The sequence below is a fragment of the Urocampus carinirostris genome, chromosome 17 (assembly GCF_059441175.1).
Source record: "Urocampus carinirostris isolate Australia breed hairy pipefish chromosome 17, RoL_Ucar_1.0, whole genome shotgun sequence".
Taxonomy (NCBI): Eukaryota; Metazoa; Chordata; class Actinopteri; order Syngnathiformes; family Syngnathidae; genus Urocampus; species Urocampus carinirostris.
In genome coordinates, this window is record NC_142365.1 from 24,051,629 (window position 1) to 24,076,309 (window position 24,681).

At 39.6% G+C, this 24,681-nt stretch overlaps 1 protein-coding gene across 1 annotated transcript in view; it reads right to left on the reverse strand.

Moving 5' to 3' along the window:
- Positions 1-18,806, reverse strand: part of camkk1a (calcium/calmodulin-dependent protein kinase kinase 1, alpha a) — a 77,446-nt gene extending 58,640 nt beyond the window's left edge. The window contains exon 1 of the mRNA XM_088321162.1: positions 18,401-18,806. The gene's annotated coding sequence lies outside the window, so the exon portion shown is untranslated. The remainder of the gene's footprint in view (positions 1-18,400) is intronic.
- Between the last annotated feature and the right edge of the window lie 5,875 nt (positions 18,807-24,681).

Sequence of the window (24,681 nt, forward strand, 5' to 3'; positions counted from 1 at the left end):
TTTTTAATAATTGCTTTTTATAAAAATGTACAACACTTAGGTTTACATTGTCAAGTCTGAATAATTTCATGCTTCTTTCTCATGGAATCAATATTCATCAAGCCGAGAAATGCAGGAGAGGTTCCACGGTCGGTCGATTTCCCCCTATTGGATTTATGAGACGACGTAAAAAATGGGAAGGGTTTCCACACAAGGAAATTGATGATGCAAGATGGCGCAAAAACCAGCCTCTACCTTTCACACCCACAGTATTAAACCCAATTAGTAACTTACACATTGATTACCAGACACAAACATCATTTTGTTTGTTTGTGGCTTTTTTATGTAGGCACAGCACAAGAAAAAAACATGAACCACTTATTGACTAAAGTAAACAAAAAAATATTTGCAAAAGAACAGATGCACAATACAACGACACAAATACATAAACATGTGCCCGAAAGGCTAAACCAGCATCAGGGACAGCATGTATTTTTGATCACTAGATGTCGCTGTAATGTGTAGTACACGGGTGACCTGCCTTTTTTTAAGATGAGAGCTACTGACCAACGTAAAGGGCTACCACAGGGATCGAGAACCTATGGCTTGCGAGCCATATATGACTCTTTTCATGAATGCATATGGATCGGACACAAATATGCTCACACCTCATATGTTCTCCATTTTGTTCCTAACTTGAGAGAGCAAAGGCTATTTTAGTGCACTCGAAGCTCAACCAACAATGAAGTGTAAAATGGTATTGTCCAGTCTATATAGGGCACATTTTAACTACAGTGTACAGTCAGGCTGTCACACCATCAGGCAGAAATTCATTATATGCGAGCTCATTAAAAAATCTGTGTTCACTCTTGAGACACCTTATGATAAAAATCCACAAAACAAACTGTAAATAAGCCACAACGCCAGAGGAGCACCCAGAGCAATTTATTTGGGATGAGCGGAGCTATGCAAAGAGCGCAAGCACTCCCTCCTGTCTCTTGCCCTGAGCAGTCTGCGCCGTCAGCAAATATGTCGGAATCCTCGTTTGAGACTATTGAGACGTTTTAACAAAACAACTGTTTGCATCCTGTTTTGAAACCATTATTTATGAAAAAAAAATCAGATCAAGGCCTCAAGGATATTAAGTCTTTGCGGGAGGGAAACAAGTTTAAAGTGGTATGTTGGTTGATATTTAGAACACAGGCTCTGGCATTATTCTTGTAACATAAATTTTATCAAATCATCAAAAATCGAGAGAGACGTCGTTGGTGTCATGCACTTTCTGGACAAATTTCAACATATTACCTATTGTTTTCTTTTATTGATGTTCACTATGTTTTGTGTACTGTTACCCAATGCTAAACCTATTGCACCCTGGTCATCCTGGAAGGAGGATTACCACTTGTGAGGCCCCTTCTCAAGGTTTCTTATTTTTTCTCGTGCTGAGGTTTGCAGTTTTTCCTTGCCTGCATGTTGGTTTAAGATCAGTCGATGGTGTCATTGTAACCCGTGCAGTCCTTTGAGACATCTTGTGATTAAGGGCTTTACAAATAAATGTGACTTGAGTTGACTTGAAATGTCACACAGTGAATTAAACTGTGCAGAAGAATTAGCTTTTGTCTGGAGAGCAGGTATGGCGGTTATGTTGAATTTAATCTTTAAATATGGTGTCTGGCCCTCCCTAAAATAAAAACATTTTGTAGTTATGGCTCTTTTGAGTCAAAAAACGATCCCGACCCGTGGGCTAGGATTTTGATAGACATTTCTATAATAGGAACTTGTGTTATTACTATGTTGTTACCATGTTATTATTGTGTTGTAATTATTAAAAGTTAAGTCAATTACTAAGACATAATTTTAGTGAGAAATCAAATTTACTAGTTGATGGTAATTACCCATCACTGCGCTATTTTCAGAACCTGTCCGCCGGCTACGCAAGTCTTATGAAGCTCCCTGGTGCCTGCGAGCACCATGTTGGAGACCCCTGGTGTAGTGCAACCTAAAATAAGTGCTAAAAAGCACAAGTGAAAATACAAATTACAAAGACTCAAAGTGACAAAACTGCAAAATCTTCTCTTTTTCTGATTTTCGCAGCGTTTAGGATACCTGTAGCAGCAAGATGGTAGACAATCATGTCAGATACCTCCATGTGAGCATAATGGTATGTAAGTAAATACAAAGTTCTTGCACGTTAATATTAGGACTGCAATGATTAGCCGGCATTGTCGACAAAAGACGATAATAGTAGTAGTCAACAATGGAATTCATTGTCAAGTCTTATATATACACGGTTTTATTCAACGGAGTAAGGCATCTCTACATTAATATTAACTCCGCATATAAAAATGGCGGCATGAACATCAAGTACGCGTACCAAAACTACCAAGGGTTGGGAGCATTTTAGCCTGAATACGTTGAATATAAAGACTGCATATAATGGCAATAGCTTGGTGACGCACGATAATTTAAGAAGTCTGATTTGCCTCTTTAAGATTTAGATAATTTGCAGGCCAATAAGGTTTTGATGACATGCACTGTATATTTGCCAAAAAAAGCATGTTATGCCGGACTGTGTTAGACAAACATATTTAAAACTAAATTCATGCAGTTTCAATATCTGTTGTTAAAAAATTAGTTCTTAGAAAAGTTTGATTTCAAACAGACGTGACCGCTAAATGTACTTCACAAAATGCACATAGTTTGTTTTATTTACTGTCCTACTGCTGCTAATGAGCCTATTCTTGGTTTACAGGGATTAACAATGTTTGACTTTAATTTATCATTTGTTTGCCTGTTCCCAAAAAATGGGCGAGTTTTATTTATGGATTTATGTCTTCTGACCAAGTTTAATTACTTTTACAATTTTATTTGATTTGTATACAAATCTGCAGTATGTTCAATAAAGGTTTTTGTTATTCATTTATGTATTTTTCACTGTACCCATTTATCTTGTGTTTATAATTATTTTCCAAATAAGTCATTATTAATTTGAGAAAAAAATAATTATACAATTATTCGACTAATTGTTTCAATAGTTGGTGACTATCCATCTATTTTATGCACCGCTTATCCTCAGTAGGGGCGCGGGGGTGTTGAAACCCATCCCAGCCTTCTTCGGGCAGTGGGTTGCGGACACCCTCAACTGGTTGCCAACCAATCGCAGGGTACACATAGGCATACAATCATTCACAAGCTCATTCAAACATTTTGGAGCCACCAATTAACCTGCAACTCGTATTTTTGGAACGTAGGTGGAAATCCGGAGAGCCCGGAGGAAACCCACGCAGGTACGAGGCAAACATGCAAACTCTGCAAGGGATGCCAATGGCTGCATTCGAACCCAGGACCTCTAAACTGTGGGACCGACGCGCTAACCACTCATCTGCCATGCCACCATAGTGGATGACTAGCAGATTTATGTCATGAACCAGAACAGGATCAGGACCCAAACGCGTAACGTAACTCACACAAGCCTTTTATTTTACGGGTATTGGGGAGTCATGCACATTAGGCAGCAGTCTGGCGTGAAATGATAGGAAGCCAGAGGCCGGCGAGATCTATATTGCCCGAGTTGATATTGGACAGATGGAGTCAATACCGGACAGGATGGGACGGACAGGATAGATAATGAAACAGGATATCGAAAATAAAAAGGGCAAACTAGACGGGAACGAAAATTGAAAAAATAATAAACAGGACAAAATAGACGGGAACAATACCGGACAGGAAATACCAACAAGAACAGGACCGAGTCGAAACCCTTTTCTTGCTGGGCAGAAGTTTGTTGACAAACTGACAAAGGAAAAATGACAGCACTGAGCTTAAATAGACAGTAAGCCAATCTGTCAATGAGCCGCAGCTGGTGCCACACGGGCAGGGCCAATTGGGCGCAATGGCAACCGTGACAATTTAAAATAATCATTAGTTGCTGCTCTAGTTTTTTATAGTAGTCCAGGCATTTTTGCCACTTATATAAACCAATATTGTTTTTCGTAATAAATGTTTCTTTAACACACGGAGGCTCTAAAGAATACACACTGTCGCTTTAAGCAATAAACAGTGAAATACTTAAGTAGTGGCAGATATTAAAATGAGTTAACAAATTTCCATATTTCATGAAGGATAACAAACAATAGAAAAAAGTTGAAACCATCAAGGACATCCCCCGCAGAAAAAGAAACAGAAGTCCGCAAACACAGTCCCATCTGTTCATCAGAATCTCGCCATACTGTACTTGCACATTACGCTGTGTTGCACGCCGGCCCCGGGCGGCATTGCTGAGGCACATGCTGCTATCTACATTCACTTGAAAAAGGAACAGGAGACCACAAAAACACAATCTCTTAACTTGCCATCATTTATTTTTCAAGGTCATTCACAATGTTGGGGCTAACATGCTAAAAGGAACACGTTTCTGAAACGCAATTACTTTTTTCGTTAACTAGTAGTCTAACGCGTTATGAATACAAATGTTCTGACTCAACTGCCTTTAAAACATAATGCTTCACTCTGCTTCTTATTAAAAGCAGATCAAGAATTACAATGTTCTCTGGTTGCTAACTGTTCCCCTTACGCTTACGATGTAACGTACGAGCCATTAGCACCTTAATCGAAGGGTGAGCGTGTTTATATTTATCCAAAAAGTACTAACGCATACAGGTACGGTAGCTCAAGCACAGAGTACGAGATACCCTGTCTATCATATGTACGGCATCTAAGCTGTATTTACAACTACAAAATAAACTACTGAAATCAGAAGCTTAGTTCATATGCACGTTTTTGGCTGTGTGTCACCTGTAGTAAATAGCAAGCAGCGAGTGGGGAGAGGGCATGGCTTATACAGGATCAACGAAATCAATACAGCAAATGTGATCACAGAATTTACAGAAAACGTGTGCGGAATTTTGTTGTTTTTATTTATAAAATTCTTATTGCAATTCACCATTGCTGGAGAATAAAAAACATCATGGACAGTACCCAGAAATGGAGAAGGAGAGCTTCTAGTGGTTTGGGGGCCAGACACAAAATGTATCTGGAATGTCTGGGCTAAGTGTTGGTATGCAAGTTCTCATGATTGCACAAGCCAATAAATATGAACGCTTCAATGCTTCCATGGGTTGGTGTACACGTTTTCTCTTATTTATCATGTGCTTATTTTAAAGCACTTTAAGGGGGTTGGCTACTATGTAAGTATATATGGTTATTTATTACTACATACTTTCAGAGTAACGCACTACTTTTGGGTGCTAGTAATCAGGGGGGCAACAGACAAACTAGTAGCTAGTAAGAATAACTAACTACTGTATTTCAGTAACACGCCTAACACTGGTTATTCCGAATTTGTCTGGAAAGAGGGTCACTTGAGAGTAGACGAGAAACCTTTAACAATAGTAATGAAAATCGGCCTTTCATTGTGTGATCATTCTGGATGCAACTAACTAACAATCAGTGACCAGTTACTTGTGATAAGGTGCATGTCTGGTGGGGCAGAGTCAGGCTTCCAAATAAACCAACATACATTAAAAGGGTCGTGTCCGGAGTTTAGAACTTTGTTACTCTGTTACTCACATGATCGCAGCCTCAGTGAGTTTTTTCCTCAAGTATGTGCATTTATTAGACGTGCTCGAACAAACTCTTCTTTTTTCATCTTTTTGGGGTTGACATTTAAACTGTATTTGAAACATACCCTTACTTACTTTTACCATTTTCATGCTACACTAACAAAAAATGCAGGGACAAGCATGAAATCACTCTCTCCACCATTGATTCTGTGACAATGAAGTGAATGTTAAATTGAAAAAATGAAACTTTAAATTATGTGACCAGATACTGTGGTCACATAGTTAAATTCTAAATTAAGCGTGGGTTTTCATGTTCTTGATATTTTGAAAGTACTGTTTTCCTACAAATAAATGCTAGATTAAATAGAAAAAAAAACAAATAGAACTCTTGTCAACAGAAAGTGAATCGAATCATTCAATTGGTATCAATAATCAGCCCTGCTAAAAATACTGTTGGATGGAACTGAATCAAAAGAATTAAAACTTGTGCCAAACTAAACCAAATTGATTAAGGAAGTTCGTATCAACAACCATACTGAATATTAGACTGAATCAAGCAAGTCTATGTAAAATAAATCTAATCAATTGAAGGCTTGTAAAACTACTTGATTAAGCTCATCTTTGTCAACTCAAGGCTATATTCGACAAGGTATTGTACGATTTTTTGAGTTCTCCAGAACAGGGGGTTGAATAATAAATATTTTACAATACTTTTTAAAGTTATGCTGCTGCAGAATAAATTACCACACAGTTCTCCCTTTCAAGGCAATGTGTCAGTGGTTCAACATTAAGAAAAGAAATCCAAGGCATAAAGATTAGTTTAAAAGTAGGTCAAAAAGGTACTTCTCTTCTGTCAGTTCTATTTGAACTACATGATGACTTTCTCCCGGATGAAGGAAATATCATGACCCTTACAGGGTCAAAGGATGTTAAAGCCCTATTAAGATTTCAAATGGTAATATGAATATACTCTGAATTGATAAAGAGAAATAGGCTATAGAGAAAGATAGAGAGACTAAGAAAGAGATACAAATTAAAATAGAGAAAAGGAAATAGCGAGTTATTGGGCGATAAAAAGATATAGAGAATGACGGAGATAAAAAGATAGTCATAGAGAGAAAAAGAGAGAGGGAGAGAGAAAGAGCTAGTGTTCTAGAGAGATGGATAAACAGAAATAGAAAGGAACAGAGAGAGTGAGAGATAGATAGCACAAGAGAGATAGATAGCTAGAGATAAAGAGAGGGAGAGAGAGAGAAAGATACTGGACTGTCTCAGAAAATTAGAATATTGTGATAAAGTTCTTTATTTTCTGTAATGCAACTAACAAAACAAAAATGTCATACATTCTGGATTCATTACACATCAACTAAACTATTTCAAGCCTTTTATTATTTGAATATTGCTGATTTTGGCTTACAGCTGAAAAAAACTCAAAAATCCTATCTCAAAATATTAGAATACTTCCTCAGACCAAGTAAAAAAAATAATTTTATAACAGCAAAACTAAATCAAACATTTGAAAATGTCCATTGATGCACTCAGTACTTGGTTGGGAATCCTTTTGCACGGATTACTGCATCAATCCGGCGTGGCATGGAGGCAATCAGCCAGTGGCATTGCTGAGGTGTTATTGATGCCCAGGATGCTTCGATAGCGGCCTTCAGCTCATTTGCATTTGTAGGTCTGGTGTCTTTCATCTTCTTCTTAACTATACCCCACAAATTCTCGATGGGGTTCAGGTCAGGGGAATTAGCAGGCCAATCAAGGACAGTGATGCCATGGTCAGTGCACCAGTTACTGGTGGTTTTGGCACTGTGGGCAGGTGCCAGATCATGCTGGAAAATGAAATCCTCATCTCCATAGAGCTTTTCAGCAGATGGAAGCATGTAGTGCTCTAAAATCTCTTGGTACACAGTTGCATTTACTCTGGACTTGATGAAACACAGTGGACCAACACCAGCAGCTGACATGGCTCCCCAAACCATTGCTGACTGTGGGAACTTCACACTGGATTTCAAGCAACTTGGATTTTGCTCTTCTCCAGCCTTTCTCCAGACTCTGGCGCCTTGACTTCCAAATGAAATGCAAAACTTGCTTTCGTCTGAAAAGAGGACTTTGGACCACTCTGCAACTGTCCAGTGCTTCTTCTCCATAGCCCAAGTCAGACGCTTCTTCCGTTGTCTTGAGTTCAGAAGTGGCTTGACCATGGGAATACGGCTATTGTAGCCCATTTCCCGGACACGTCTGTGAACTGTGGCTTTTGGTACCTGGACTCCAGCTTCAGCCCACTGTCTTTGAAGCTCCCTCAAATTCTGGAAGCGGCTCTTCTTCACAATTTTGTTAAGGCTGCGGTCATCTCTCTTGGTTGTGCAGCGTTTCCGGCCACATTTTTCCCTTCCAACAGACTTTTTGTGGATATGCTTTGAAACTGCACTCTGTGAACAGCCTGCTCTTTGAGAAATTTCTTTTTGTGTCTTACCCTCCTGATGGAGGGTATCAATGATGGTCCTCTGGACAGCAGTCAGATCAGCAGTGATTTAGTTTACTGAACCAAGCTGAGTGTTTTTAAGGCTCAGGAAACCCTCGCAAGGTGTTGCGAGTTAATTAGATGATTCAGGTGATTAGTTGAATAGCCTACTTGTATACTTTTTCATGATATTCTAATATTTTGAGATAGGATTTTTGAGTTTTCTTAAGCTGTAAGCCAAATTCAGCAATATTAAAATAATAAAAGGCTTGAAATAGTTCAGTTGATGTGTAATGAATCCAGAATGTATGACATTTTTGTTTTTTTAATTGCATTACAGAAAATAAAGAACTTTATCACAATATTCTAATTTTCTGAGACAGTCCAGTATATAAGGAAAGGGAAATTGAGAGAGATAACGAAATATAGAGATTTATAGAGATGTGGAGAGACATTTAGAGACAGAAAGGTAGAGAAATAGATAGTTAAGTGACCGTGAAGGAGAGCAAGAGAGAGATAGAGACATACATAGGTATAGAAAGAGGGATAAAGAGAGCAAGCGAGCAATAGATAAAGAGAGATAAAGAGCAATAAAGCGAGAGATCGATAAGGAGCGAGATAGAGATAAAGAGAGGTAAAGAGAGATATAAAGAGAGGGAACTAGAGACAGAGAGAAAGAGAATGATAGCAAGCTAGCAAGAGAGATAGCAATACATAGAGAAAGAGAACAAGCAAGAGAAAGAGGAAGAGCAAGAGAACGAGAAAGAGAGAGAGAGAGATAAAGAGAGTGATAAAAAGCCATAAAGAGAGAGAGAAATAAAGATGGAGAAATATAGATGAAGATACAGAGAGAGAGAGAGAGAAGGATATGTAGAGAGATAAAGTTACAGATGGAGATAATTAAATAGAATGAGAGCTAGACAATAATAGAGAGCTAGAGAGCTAAATAAAAAGATAGATAGAGAGCGACTAATAGAGAGTGTTAGAGTTGGAGATAAACAGGGATAGATAAAGAGATCAAGACAAAAGTAAATAAAGATAGATACGGAGAGAGATACAGTACAGAAAAAGACACAGAGATAAGGAGAGACAGAGAGAGAGAGACACAGAGAGAGAGAGAGAGAGAGAGAGAGAGAGAGAGAGAGAGAGACAGAGACAGAGACAGAGACAGAGACAGAGAGAGATATATACTTATGTATAGCTATATAGGTGGAGAGAGCGATAGAGCTGGAGAGATGGATAGAAACACATAAAGAGAGAGAAAGATATAAAGATGTAAAGATAGAGAAAACAGAGGTAGAGAGATAGGAAGATGAATAGGGAAAGGGAGGGATCAATTGATTAAAAAAATAAAAGGATGATGAAAGCTCCAAGTCGGGGTGGCTTTCCAGTTGATGTTTCCTCATATAGCGGCTAATGAGAAGCGCAGATAGGGTGAAGTGCAGGCTAGCGGTAAACGGAAAGATCCGAGAACCCCCCTCAGAGTCCTTGCTGGTCATGCTTTGAATAATGAAGGCTAACACGAAGACGAGGCAGATTAATGAGACTTGTAACCGTCTCTGCGTGGCCACCCGCAACAAAATTGTTGTCAACCAGCAAACATAATTGGCTTGATTAAATTGTATCGGATCATGTTTAACAAACGATGTGACCTGAAGATACTTTTACATTGTGGTGCGTTAGCCCAGTCTCATGTTTTCAATTTAAAAGGCTGCACACGTGTCTAAGCTTGGGGAATAAACAGATCATTAATAAAGCGCTGAGTGAAGCCCTGGAGGACTCACACTGGTAACCTGTAGTGGTTTCCAAAACATCCCCTGGGATGCCACAGAGCCATCTGCTTTCGAGACGAAAATACGAGTTTGCCATCGTGGAGCACTTGGAGGGTATTCCCAAACCGCTTTTTTTTTTTTTAAATTAGGCACGAAACGTGTGGTGTTCCTTCCCTCAAATATGCAAATGTGAAGCAAAATATTCTACGCTCGGCGGACTGGAGAAATTTAGTTTCAAAGTACAGTGATCTGGCTTGTTTGCTGTAGAGCTGTGAAGTCCTTAAAAGAACACTTTCAAAATGGCGAATGTAGATGTAGGGCCAGCTCAGAAACAGCATTTCTGCTTGGAGGTAGTCTACTGTGGCTTTTGGTTTGCGTTTTAGCAGCGTGTCTCTGTTGGCATAATTTCGTTCAGCTCGATGCCATTAACGTCAGGGCTGAGGGCTTTCCTGTTTTGTATGCTCTTGGTTGGGCTCGTTGGATGGCTACCAGCTTTTGATTGGCTAGCCTGAAGTTAGCGCAGGTTTTCCAATGTTCCTCATTTCTTTTATTCCAGGCAAGCTTCGCATTTGTTGCCATAGCTTTTCGTTGTTTGTTACCGGTGAGACTGGCAGCTCACCGCATGTTTTTTGGTCGTCCAGCCTCGCGTTTGGCCTCGCGTTTGGTCTCAGCACTGCCAGACCAATTTTTCTGTCTTTGGCTTAATGGAGTGATTTTCCCATATGATGTGGCCTCCTTTTTATTCTTCAATGCACTCATCTTATTTTTTTGGGCGCCATTACAGCACTGTGTGGAGAAATATGGAAGACCCATCGTGCCATTTTTAGAAATAAAAAATTAATAAAAAATGCGATGAGCAATATTAATAAAAAAAAAATACCTTACATGATATATATATATATATATATATATATGCCAAAGAGGGTTTTGTCATGGGTTTTGTTCTCTACGTCATTTATTTTGTTGTGTATTTTGCTGTTTACTTTTTCATTTGTTTTGTTGTGTATTTTGTCACAAGAAAATGATACTAAAACGAATGTCGTGTGCTTGTCGTGTCCTTTGTTATGTGTTCTGGCGTATGTTGTGTTGTGTAGTTTTTGGTGTAGTTAGTCATGTATTTTGTAGTGTAATTCATAATAACATAATGGTATTCAAATGATTCCATGTGTTTTGATCCGTACTTTTTTGAGCATTTAGTATTTTGTCTTTTATTTTGTCATATCAAAATGTTATTCAAAGGATTATGGTGAATATTAGTGTCATATGTTTCATCATGTATTTTCTCACAATAAAATGTTATTCAAATGAGTGTCTTGTGCTTTGTCGTGTACCTTGTTGTGTATTTTTTCATGTGTTTTGTTGCAAGACAATGCTACTCAAATGAGAGGACGGGTCACACTAAGGTATTCACTTTTTGTTTGATCGACGAGTGCACCGATCAATTGCAATGCCTTTATCCATGACTTATCAACCAATAGGTGAAAAGCTTAGGCAAGTGGGCCACCTGCTCATTTGAATAACATTTCTTGTGTCAATCAACAAAATACTAAAAAAAAATAAGAAATCATATAAATAAATGAATAAATTGCATTTATGTCATATATTTAGAAATCATGCGATTTACATATGTGTTCACTATTTATATAGCATATAGTTGTAGGTATTTGTTTATAGAATAATTTCTACATATAGCAGGATCGGTCCTTCATAAAGAAAAACAGCAGCAGCAGCACTGTATGCAGCGACGTGAGAAAAAAGGTCAATTCAGGCTCACTCATTTGAATCAAGTGAACACATCTAAAAAGGAAGACGCAGAAAATAATTAGTTTTGCTTGAAAATTGGAACTCAATAGTGAAGAACTGAAACAGAAATATACACTTATAAAGAGGTTCCCAAAAATGCATTAATAAAATATTGTGAAAATTAAAAAAATAATTACATTATATTACCGTATTTTCCGCACTATAGGGCGCACCGGGTTATAAGGCGCACCCCCAAAAAATAGTTTTTGGTCCTATATCACAGGTGTCAAACAGGCGGCCCGCGGGCCAAATCAGGCCCGCTAAGGGATTGAATCCGGCCCGCGAGACAACACTCAGAGAAGCGCAAGAGAAAAACAAGCTGCAGGTTGAATTATGTGAACTTGATGTTGCCAAAGCCAGGTGTCTCGAACAAAGACCCTGTACTAGTATTTCTTTCTCTCTCTCTCACTCTCTCTCGCTCTCACTCTCTTTTCTATCCCTTTTCTCCCACTCTCTGTCTATTTCACTCTTTGTGTCTCTCTTTTTCTCTTCCTTTGTTGCTCTTTGTCTCTTTCTCTCTGTGTGTCTTTTTAACTTATTTTGCTTTAACTTCCTTTTCTCCCTTTTCTCTCGCTCTCTTCCTACCCTTTGCGCTTTTCTCTTTTCTCTCCTTCTGTCTTTCTATTTCTCTTTGGATTTCTTTCTTCCTCTCCCTTTCTTTTCCTCCTCTCTCACGACTGTTTATCTCTTTTGTTTTTCCCTCTCTCTTTTTATTTCTTTGTCCCGCCCTCTCTCCTTTTCCCTTCTTTCTTTCTCTTTAATCTACTAGTCCGGCCCCCGACATAATGTTTGTTCTATTGTGTGGCCCCGAGTTAAAATGAGTTTGACACCCTTGTCCTATATCATCCATAGATAAGGCGCACCGGATTATAAGGCGCTACAATGGGAACGTCGACATAACAGTCAGATGGTTCAGTCAAACTGATTACCCCCTTAACATTCCCAAAGCTTGCAAAGAAGCAAATACGTGTCGTAGACACGTGCAGATGCGGTGTCCGTACGATGTCACTCAAATGCATCATTTCAAATATCATTCGGAAGGTTAAAGTTTTGGGATTCAAGAAATGCCAAACATTTCTTAGTTTCTATTTTCTTTTTTGCTCGCAACTTTACTGTGCATATGACAATAAACACTTGGAATTGAGTTTAATTCACTCAACTCATCACAGCAACATCAAGATTGTTCTAAAACAAGATACCGGGAAAATATAAAGCCGCATAGCTCACCTAGAATAGAATAGAATAGAATAGAATATACCTTTATTGTCATTGTTACAAATGGGCTAACATATTGTGACAACGAAATTGGGCATGACACTCCAGTTTTACACATTCATAGTGAGGTATGAGCAAGAAGATAAAGGAACAGAGAAGATAATGTTATAAGACAAGGGGGATAAGGCTATAGTTATAATTTACATGGTATTTACACAAGAAATGTCGGCATGTGGGATGTTACATACAGGGTTGTCGTGATAACGTCGGTATCGTAACGGTTGTGCAATATTGCATTTGGTGCAAAGGTAATAATAATAACCTAAGGTAATAATGTCAATAATGATACGCAATCATGGTCTTCTTACAACCGTTAGTGAAGTAAATCCAGGAGAGTAAATTATTTGCAAATACAGACTCATAAAACATGTTTCTTTATGGTGTACTTTAGCAAGCTTGCTAAGCTTGCTACGCCATTGCTAAACTCGGCCAATTGCAGGGTTTGTTTTGGCCATCTAGCCAATCCAAGGCTCCGAATGACTTCAGCCAATAGCGATCAATTTAACGGATGATTGACACATCTTTTTCGGCCAATTGCAGGGTTTGTTTAGGCCCTCTAGCCAATCCGAGGCTCTGAATAATTTCAGCCAATAGCGATCGATTCAACGGATGATTGATACATCTTTTTCGGCCAATTGCAGGGTTTGTTTTGGCGCTCTAGCCAATCCGAGGCTCCGAATAACTTCAGCCAATAGTGATCGATTCAAATGATGATTGACACATTGGTTAGCCAATGAAACGCCGGTAAATAAATCCCAGCATACACCGCTGACTACTTGGCGTTCGGGGGAAAATCTAGTCGGCGGCGGCAAGTTAGTTGCAAGACTTTGCGAATTTATTTTGTTCCATAAATAAGGCGCACTGTATTATAAGGCGCATAGTCAGCTTTTGAAAAAAATTAAGACTTTTAGGTGCGCCTTAAAGTGCGGAAAATACGGTAATAAAAATATCAATAAAATTAAGCATGAAAATAAAATGTGCCAAAGAATTGCGAGGACAAACAGGGCAGTGTGGTCACTTTGAGTCTCCTTAGTTAGTGTTCTTTCTTGTGCTTTGTAATCATTTTCAGTTGCACTACACAAAAAATACAGTGACATTTAGTTGTTAAATATTACACAGTATCCCTTTAAATAGTGGGAAAAAACGGTTTACCTGTAGAACAAAACAACAAAATAAACATAAATGCATAAATAACGTAATCCTCATCCATAGCGTCAATTACTGCAATTCTCTCCTCTACGGTTTACCTCAAATGTCCCTCTATAAACTTCAGCTGGTCATAACTCTGCTGCACGCATTATCAACAAAAACCCCTCTCGCCGTCAGCCCACCCCTGTCTTTCAGCAACTCCACTGGCTCCCAATCAACCAATAAATCAACTACAAAATCCTGCACTACACCCACATGGTCATTCATAACCTTGCCCCTCCTTACGTCTCGGACCTCCTTCACATTGCCACGCCATCCTGATCCCTCAGATCATCCTCCTCACTATACGTGCTTGCTCATCTCAGCTCCATGGGGAGCAGAACTTTCAGGCGCTCTGCCCCCCAGCTCTGGAACTCGTTGCGGTCTGACCTCTGGATTTCTGCCACTCTGCCCACCTTCAAATCCGGACTCAAAAACAACCCCTTCAGACTTACCTTTTCATGATTATCTGCCTCACATACAGCCCCCTTTTTAACGCTACTGTGTTTTTATTTGCTATTCATTACTTACTTATTTTATTTTGGCTATATTGTTGTTTGGGACTTAAAGTATGGCAATCTTGGGGTATCCTGAAAGGGTGTCTTAAGTAGAATGTATTATCATTATTCATTGTTTTTATGTAATGAGAAAATAACTGAAAAAAAAATAATATCACTGGCCCACCCTTCTCTTTCAAACATCATTTCATGCAGTGTAAAGTCCTTGCATTGTCTGCAGCATTAAAAAAAATGCTACGGCTGAACAATTTTTATATTGATCATTAATTTTTAAACTCAACTCATTTTTATTTATGGACTACCAATATTAGATACAGCGTCTTATACAAGTACAACAAAAATTTAAACAAAAGGTTAAAAAAATTGGTCAAACAAAATTATGTTATGTTAGCAAATTAGCAAGAAATATAAGCAAATCGGGAAATTATTAAAATATTAAATGAAAAATATACCATGGATTGATAAGTGGACTGAAATAAGTGTTAGTATGATATTTAAATCTAGATGTGTATCATTCTTTATTTTGTTGCTATACATTATATCCCTTTTTTTAAACACTTACTTTTTTATGTAACATGAGACAGAATTTGGGTATTTGAGTCTCCAAGAAGAAAGGGACACTTCTATACATTTAATATGCATTTAAAAGATCCAAATGCAACATGGCTAGCACAGAGAGGGCATTTTTTCTCCATAAAACTGAGTTTGTCTGAATAGATAAAATAAATACAAGTGCAGAAACATATAGCCAGCTATTTGAATATTGGCCTTGAGCATAGCACTGTACACATTAATGTTTTATTAAAAAAAACAAAAAAAAAAACAAACGTTTCTCATTGGGAGGAGGACAAACGATGGGACACTAGGAGCCAGACAAATTTGTTAGTAGCACTTTTTTTTAGCATTTTATATTAGGGCTGCAACGCTTAGTAGACCCTATTGACAAAAATAAATAGTAAACATAGTTGACAATGAAATCCATTGTGGACTATTGTCACCAGACAAGAGTGAGTTATCTTACGTGATTATGATCTCTGCTGAGAGTTGCTCAGTTTCCTCCCACATTCTAAAACATGCATTTCAGGTTACTTGGCTGGTCCAAATTGTCCCTTAGTGTGAATGAGCGAGTGAGTTGTCTCCGTGTGCCCTGTGACTGGCTAGCAACCAGTTCAGGGTGTTCTATGCCCACATGACTGGCTCCAGCACCCCCGCGACCCTAGAGGATAAGCGGTGCAGATAATGGACGGATGGATGTGCGTTATTTTTAACATGTTCATGAAAACACCTGCCAGGCGGTAGTTTGCCCATCCTTGCTCTATAGCAAAATGGATACACTCAGCAACGTTGCTGCACAAAAAAAAACCCTCAGGCTCATTTAAATACGAAAACATTCAATTAATAATAATTATCACGCAGCACTCGGGTGTGGCTACAGGTAAAAGCGCACTTCCTTCTTTGTCACGCCCGGCAGGTTTTGCTTAACAGATATGCAAAAGGAACGGGTGGTTCACCCACCTCCTGCAAATTTCACAGCAAAATAAATGAATAAATAAATCTGGGCAGTGCCCGAAGGCAAGCAATACAGCCATATATTATTTACAGATCAAGTGGCTTTTGGTTATATAAAAGTCTCCGTGTGCCCTGTGACTGGCTAGCAACCAGTTCAGGGTGTTCTATGCCCACATGACTGGCTCCAGCACCCCCGCGACCCTAGAGGATAAGCGGTGCAGATAATGGACGGATGGATGTGCGTTATTTTTAACATGTTCATGAAAACACCTGCCAGGCGGTAGTTTGCCCATCCTTGCTCTATAGCAAAATGGATACACTCAGCAACGTTGCTGCACAAAAAAAAACCCTCAGGCTCATTTAAATACGAAAACATTCAATTAATAATAATTATCACGCAGCACTCGGGTGTGGCTACAGGTAAAAGCGCACTTCCTTCTTTGTCACGCCCGGCAGGTTTTGCTTAACAGATATGCAAAAGGAACGGGTGGTTCACCCACCTCCTGCAAATTTCACAGCAAAATAAATGAATAAATAAATCTGGGCAGTGCCCGAAGGCAAGCAATACAGCCATATATTATTTACAGATCAAGTGGCTTTTGGTTATATAAAAGAAAGCAACGAATTCTGTGAAGCAGGATGCTGCAGTTTTTCGAGTGCATGTAATGCACGGGTGTGTTTTTCCTCATTAGATTTTCTTTCCATTTTTTTAAGCGAAAAGAAAATGTGTCAAAACTGCATGTTAACATGTCCAACATTGAACTGATCATGAGGGGAAAAAAAACATTTAACTCATTCAACAGGTAACATCCAGACACGATGAGCCAGGCATGTCAAACATACGTCCCGCAGGCTGGATCCCGCCCCTTGGAGGATTTAACCCGCTCCGCCGTAATTTTAAGTAAGTCAAGGAAAGAAGCAAGTCTCGAGGTCAGGGGTGTCAAACAGGCGGCCCGCAGGCCGGATCAGGCCCGCAAGACAACACTCAGAGAAGCGCAAGAGAAAAACGGGCTGCAGGTTGAAATATATCCACTTGATGTTGCCAAAGCCAGGTCCCTCTCACAGGTGCTGTACTTGTATATTTCTCTCTCTCTTTGTCTCTCTTTACCTTCTTTTGCTCGCTCTCTTATACTTATACTCAGGTGAGTCTTATTTGGGAAATTGTTAACACATTATTATATCATCGAGTTTCTTTTTTATTACTGGCACTGTATATCACTTTACATGTTATTTTCACACTAAACAGCAAGAGGGCGCTATAAGCCTGTGTTGATCATTTCAACGTTGACCTAAGAGCTTTCGACCTCCAGGACCAATCAGGAGATGTTTACAAGTAAAAGTGACACAGAATATGAACATTTAATTGGATTTTGTGATTTGGAGCGAAGATGATAGTTTAGTACGCATGTTCTTTTCTCTGTTTCATTTCTGTTTTCAATTGATATTCAAAATGAATTGTATTTTTTTGCTGTTGGAGTTTATTTCAACCTCCACGGCTCCATGCCTTTACAAACTGTCGTATTTTCCCTTACAAAATACAAAACAAATCTTACACCATATCTTTATTATTATTATTATTATATTATTTATGATTTCATTTTTATTTATTTTTAATAAAACAATGTCCGACAATAGCTTTATTGTTTTAATAAGCTTTTTATATAGAATACAATTGCTATTGTCTGAAGCGCAGCAGAATGCATATTCACGCGATGGGGGGAGGATTTTGCAGGGAAGTCGAAATTAGGCACTACAGCGGCAGACGCATGCGCACAGTACCATCAAACGCTCGTTTTGTTTGCAACGAAAAAAACGATACTGAGATAGAGTGGACCGCAGCAAACTCGTTTGACTTGATTGATTTGCCGTTTCGTGATAGTCGGTGTGTACCGGCTGGTACCCATAATTGAAAAATTGGGGTTTTTACATACAGATTCTCTTGTACGTCGTGCACGTCTTAAAATGCAAAGTAAACGTACTTTGTATGCAAAAATGTACAGGTTGACAGGTATGTAAAGTCCCAAAAAATACGTTAATGGTAGTCAGCTATAGTGGGTTCTTTGGAAGTGGCGACTGGGTGTGGTGACATCCAGTGGACATGTGTAAAACTACAAAAACATTGTTTGACTCCGTGCAGCTCATTATTATCTCATGCTTCTCTCGAGGGCCTCATACATTGAGTTTGACACGTGTGATTTGAGTTGTGAGCAAGGTCAGAGTTCAACTCACAAGTCAAGGCACGTGTGAAACACAAGCTGTCCTGTCTGTTATGGTGTCCACATGCTTCCCTATATTTCACGTTATATTAAAATAAAAAGTTTCACAAACCTTATTGAGCGTCCAACCTTCCTCGTTAGTGTTAGCGACCCAATTAGGGTTTGTGTAGTGTTGTTCTTCAACCCTGTCAAGGAAGCCTCCCACCGTCCTATTTCTGTTAAATCCCAACCGGAACCGCCAGCCGCCAACCCAAAAGACGTCCCATGTTTCGCTTTACCGAATAAATATACGGAGAAGACACTCTCCTCCGCCTTTTGTCTTTGGTTCTTTTGAGGGGACAACAGCAACCGGAACCGGCTGCTCCTCGCTCGCGCACGCTGCAGCAGCAAAACCCGCGCACGTACATGCGCGCGCGCGCACGCGACAAGACTCGCTGCTTTGTCCTCTCAATGCTGCTGCTGCTGCACTCTGGAAAGAAGAACTTTAGTTACATGCCGTGACTTTAATCCACGGGTCCTAAAATCCGCCGTGTTATCTACAGTATGTATAGTAGTGGCGAGTCGTTCGCGAACGCAACGGCTCTAAGAACCGGCTCTATTAAGTGCACGTAGTGGTAAGATAATGAGCACTAGTCCGAGTCCGACCCAACCCCAATTTCGGCACAGGTCGAGTCTAAAGTAATGTAACCCAAAAAAATCAATCAATCAATCAATCAATCAATCAATCTATCTATATGTCAATCATTATGTTTGGGATGGCCGGGTTTTTCTCTAGCCGCCATTCAAAAAAAAAGGTATAAACTACCAAATGCACAGTCTCTTTCCATGAACATAACGTTTAAATCTAGGCTGGAACTGTTAAAATTTAGGCTTGAACACACTTCTATTCTCTAGCTTACGAATGACCTATATTTCATGTTGTTCATGTTCTGTGTATTATTTGTTTTTGCAACATCCATTGGAGCCTGGTCATCCTAGAAGCGGGATTACTTCATGTGCGGACCCTTCTCAGGGTTTCTTCATTTTCCTCAAGTTGAGGTTTCTGAGTTTTTCCTTGCCCTCATGTAGGTTTTAGATCAGGGGATGTTGTAATCATAGTCTGTAGTCTCTGCAGCTCTTTGAGACTCCTTGTGATTAAGGGCTATACAAATAAACATGACTTGACATTTTTTTGCATCAGGGATTTTGTTGATTGACTATTAAGGTGGAGTAAATTATTTGCAGTGTCGTTAAAAAGGTTAAAAGTTAAATCTTCCCTCAATTAATGACAGTATGTGTTAACAATCCCTAACTGAGTTCAAAGAGCACTTAGGATCAATTTTTCCATGAGCCAAAAGAGCCGGTTCGCTAAAAAGAGCTGGAAATGCCTTTACTACGGTATTTGAGACTACGGGTGTGCAATACCGTGAATTTTGGTATCAATCCAATCCAATGCAAGTAAATACAGGGAGTATTGATTTATGATGATCCGTTACTGATTCTTGTTCCTTGGAAATGACATGATCATTGAATAATTGAACCTTACGCCCTTGGTTAGTTCATGATTTTGATAAACAGAGCATAATAAAGACGTTGGACACTAATTGGACGAGCTAGACGGGAACAATACCAGACACTGGAGACGGGAAACCAATATCAAACAGGACGAGATATACCGGAACGATACTCGATACTCAAGATTGTAGCAAGGTATAAGACAGGACGAGACACAAACGCCAGTGATTCGGCGATCGCTGGGCGGAAGAAGTAAGGCAGAAGTCTGGCGTGGAACAACATGAAGCCAGAGGCCGATGAGATCAATACCAGTAAAACGAGCCGATACTGGACAGAAGGGGTCGATTACGGACAGATAGGGTCGATTCCGGACAGGACGGGACAGACAGGATTGAGGTCAGATGAAGGAGACTGGAGACAGATATCAGACAGGACGAGGCAGACGGAATCGAGGCCAGACACTGGAGAGTGGAGTTTGATATCAAACAGGACGAGATAGACCGGAACAATACCCGATACTGGAGATTGTAGCAAGGTCTCAGACAGGACGAGACAGATGGGATCGATACCAATCACTGGATACTGGATTCAAATATCAAAGAGGGCGAGGTAGACGGGATTGATACCAGACACTGGAGACTGGAGACCAATATCAAACAGGATGAGATAGACCGGAACCATACCCCATACTGGAGATTGTAGCAAGGTATCAGACAGGACGAGACAGACGGGATCGATACCAAACACTGGATACTGGAGTCAGATATCAAAGAAGGCGAGGGAGACGGGAGTCAAAACACACATCTTGCGGGTGCAGAGGTTCGTTAATGGACTGACAAAGGGGAGTGAGAGCACTGAGCCTAAATAGGAGGGAAGCCAATCAGTCAACGAGCCTTAGCTGGCGCAAAACGGGCGGAGCCAATTGGGGGCTAAGGGCAACCGTGACATACATACTCTTGTTTGAATTGTTGTTAGCATGTCTGCCTAGCTTAGAATGTATCTGTTATTTAGGAAGCTATCAGGACTTTTTTGTACTTTGTTTTTAGTTTTTCTCATGATGTTAATGATTTAGGTTATTGTCTGAATTGACAGCAACTGAAGAAAATAAGTCTGCTTATTAGGGACCTTGTTCTCTAGCTGTCTAGCTAGCAAAAAGGGGGATACTTCGGAGTGGGGAGAGCACAGTAACCATTTATGAATTTATTGATTAACTTTAGTGGTAAAACAGATTAAATATTGTCAATTTATGTTCTATGAAATAATTGTTTTAATTTGAATGTATTTCTTTACTATTTACTAGTTTTGTGGGGTGCGCCTTATAATCAGGTGGGTCTTATAGTGTAGACAATTGGGAAAATTCGGTTGTATTTTATTTCATAGTCAGAAATGGCTTTAAATGAAATTAGTAGGTCTGACAGCTTACGTCTTTGAGTGGAGTAAAAAGGAGAGATAGAAAAATAGATGTCAGTCCACAAAGAAATGTGTAAAACAAACAGAATCGTAACTGCCGGAGGATCACGTAGAATCAAAGTCCAACAAATCCCTGTTAAACAAATTTCCTTATCAAGTTTAAGTGGTTCAAACAAGATTTCCCCAAAGATCATAAGGCGGTTTTCAATAGGAATGTATTCCATTCAACTGTTTGTTTAATTTTGTAATAGCTCTTCAACCACTTTTAGAGAATTTTTTTTAATAAGAATCTTAGTAAAATATTTTAGTCTTTACATCTGTAAATGCTAAAAGCCATTAACTGTAATTAATTCAGGCCCATAATATATTTTCTAAATAAAACCTTGTGGACTCCTCGTGGAACCATGTGGAGGGTGCTTTGGGAGTAAGGTGTAGCGGACAATCTTAGCAGGGCTGTTCAGTCCCTGTACGACCAGTACCAGGGTTTGGTTTGCCTTGCCGGCAGTAAGTTGAATTCATTTCCAGTGGAAAAGCTGTCCTTAATCTGTTCATAACTTTTTTGGGCAGAATTTCTAGGCGCAGCCGTGGCGTAGAAGGAACCCGATTTGACGTCCTCAGCATTGCAACTCTGCTTTTTGCTGGTGATGTGGTGCTGTTGGCTTCCTCAAGCCGTGACCTTCAGCTCTCCCTGGAGCGGTCTACAGCTGAGTGTGTAGCGTCTTGGGTGAAGATCAGTATCTCCAAGTCCGAGGCCATGGTTCTCTGCCGTGAAAAAGGTGGAATGCCCCAAGTGGAGGAGTTAGAGTATCTCGGGGTCTAGCTCACGAGCGAGGGTAAGATGGAACGGGAGCTCGACAGACGGATAGATGCCGCGTCTGCAGTCATGTGGACTCGGTACTAGTCCGTGTTTAGGATAGCCATCTGAGGTGGCTTAGATTAAAAGAGGCCTCATGGGCACATAGGAGGTGTTTTAAGCATGTCTTACCAGCAGCAAGCCCCGGGGATGAGCAAAGACACGCTGGAGAGACTATGTCTCTAGATTGGCCCAGGAACACCTCGGGATTCCGTCAAAGGATATGAACAAAGTGGGTGGAGATAGGGAGGACTGGGCTTCCCTGCTGAGGCCGCTGTCCTTCTGTGCTACCTGACATTATATAAACACACAAATGGAAAAGGCAATGTATATAAGTTTACACATGTGTTTTTGAAACCATTGAAGTACTCTTGGTGAGTGGGTTTTACTTCTCTTTATGTTTCAACAGGTTGTATGATAAGCTTTGACAAGTAAGTGAGTCAGCTTTTGACATGTGTTTATGAGACCATTTATGTACTTTCAGTGAGTGTGTTTAACCTATAAACACAACAATTTCACTGGTGTGAAAAAAAGCATTTGACATTCTGTTTAGGAGGCAATTTAACGAGGGCATGTAAAAGCATTTCTGTACTGCTTATGAGTGTATTTTAGCCGTGTTTATAAACCAAAACATTTGACCGATGCGATAAAAAGCATTTCAGTACTATTTATGAGCATCTTCTGTGTTTGTGAACCAAAACGTTTGACCAGTGTGTATGTAAGTTATTCGTGTTCATCACTTAAAAACTGTTGGTGAGCATGTTCGACCTGTCTTTATGAACCCAAATATTTCCCTTATATGTATGAGAGCATACCAGATGCAAGGGTGAGTGCCAATCCTGAATTACGGCCCAAAGTGGACCCAATAAAAAGTTCACAAGTATACTGAAATGGTAGCGAGTGCAAAGAAAAGTCACATTCTCGAGGAGTTTCTAAATCCTGCATGTAACGTCTCTACTTTGACTTATGTTGACTGTCTTAGTCACAACAAAACCTTATATGTGCAGAAGTTGGCCGCTCGGTTAAGTGACCTCAGAAATGGCTCTTGCTTGACTTACTAATATTTGCACAAGTTATTCCCCCTCATTTGTAAAGGAGACACAATGCATTTTTTTCCCACTATAGCATAAGCAAACGTTTAAGTGTTTAACTTTTTTCGCGGGGGTTGCCTTCCAAAAAGGTCCGTGAAGAAGAAACCTTACATTATCTATTAAATACTCCATTACACATTGAAACCAAAGAAAAAACACAATTTGCAGGCTGAAGCATCCCACAATTCATTGTATCTAAATGTGGCTGGCTGCGAATGAGTGAATTGATAAAGCATTGTTTTTATCAATTATCATTTATAAATTATTCCATGTTTTTGCTTTTGTTGTTTTTGACTTACAGCGCTATTTGTTAATAAACACAAACGAGGCAAGCCGGGCTTTTCACGGTCTTATCGTGCTTCTGAATTTTCCATTGCGTTCCCGTTGCATGCAGTATTATAGAGACACTGAGTAATATTTGAACACTGTATGTGGCTGTTTTGCATAGTGAAACTGGAAACAAGTGCTGTCACGGTGGCCAATGGTGCCCAATTGGCCCCGCCCATGTGGCGCCAGCTGGGGCTCGTTGACAGATTGGCTTTCCTCCTATTTAAGGTCAGTGCTCTCACTCACCCTTTGTCAGTCCGTCAACAAACATCTCCACCCGCAAGACATGGGATTTGACTGTTTCCTGCTTGTGTTTCATGTCCGGTAATGTTTCCGTCTATTTTGTCCTGTTTAGTATCGATCTCCAGTTTCGTTCCTGGCTATTTTGTTCCGTTTGTTAGCGATCTCCAGTGTCTGGTAGTGTTCCCGTCTAGTTTGTCCTGTTCAATTTTGATCTCCAGTGTCTGGTATTGTTACCGTCTATCTCGTCCTGAATGTTTTTAGTTTTATTTAATTAATTAAGGGTTTCTTTTTTTACCTTTAGTAAGCACCTAGGTCAGGGTTCTGGAATTTTCTTGACCCAAAAAGCCATAAAAGCAAAAATATTTGGATTTTCTTTTAGAGAAAGAGCCACACCATATATATAAACACACAATTCATCAAAACTCCTAAAACCCTCTCTCCAGACACAAGATAATTCTACTGCGCATTTCATTTCACTGTGTGACGTTAAATGATGGAATCAAATATATATAAGAATAATTATGCCCAAGCCTGCGTTCCATATCAATATAAATGTACCAACTTGATCTCCCACCCCCGCAGTAAGTCAAGAGTTAAGAGGCTCAAACTCCATAATTTTTATCTCAATGTAGCGTGACTATTAGACTTGAAAATCTGAAGAAATGGTAGAATGTCGTCCCCTGCTGGCCATTAATTTCCAGTGCTTGTTTAACACTCGTGTTCCCCTCGTTTTGAGGACCGTCTTTGTGATTTTTTTTTACATAATACAGATTACATGGAAAATGTAAATTAAACCACTTATTTTCTATTATTGGGACCAATCCAGGAAAGTACATGAATATTTCAGAGTAAAGAAAAACTTGTGCATTCATTTGAAGAAAAGAAAAAACGTTGAGTGTTTGTGGAGTCTTATCCATTAGCTGCACCGCTTATCCTCAGTAGGGTCGTGTGGGTGCTGGAGCCCATCCAAGCTGT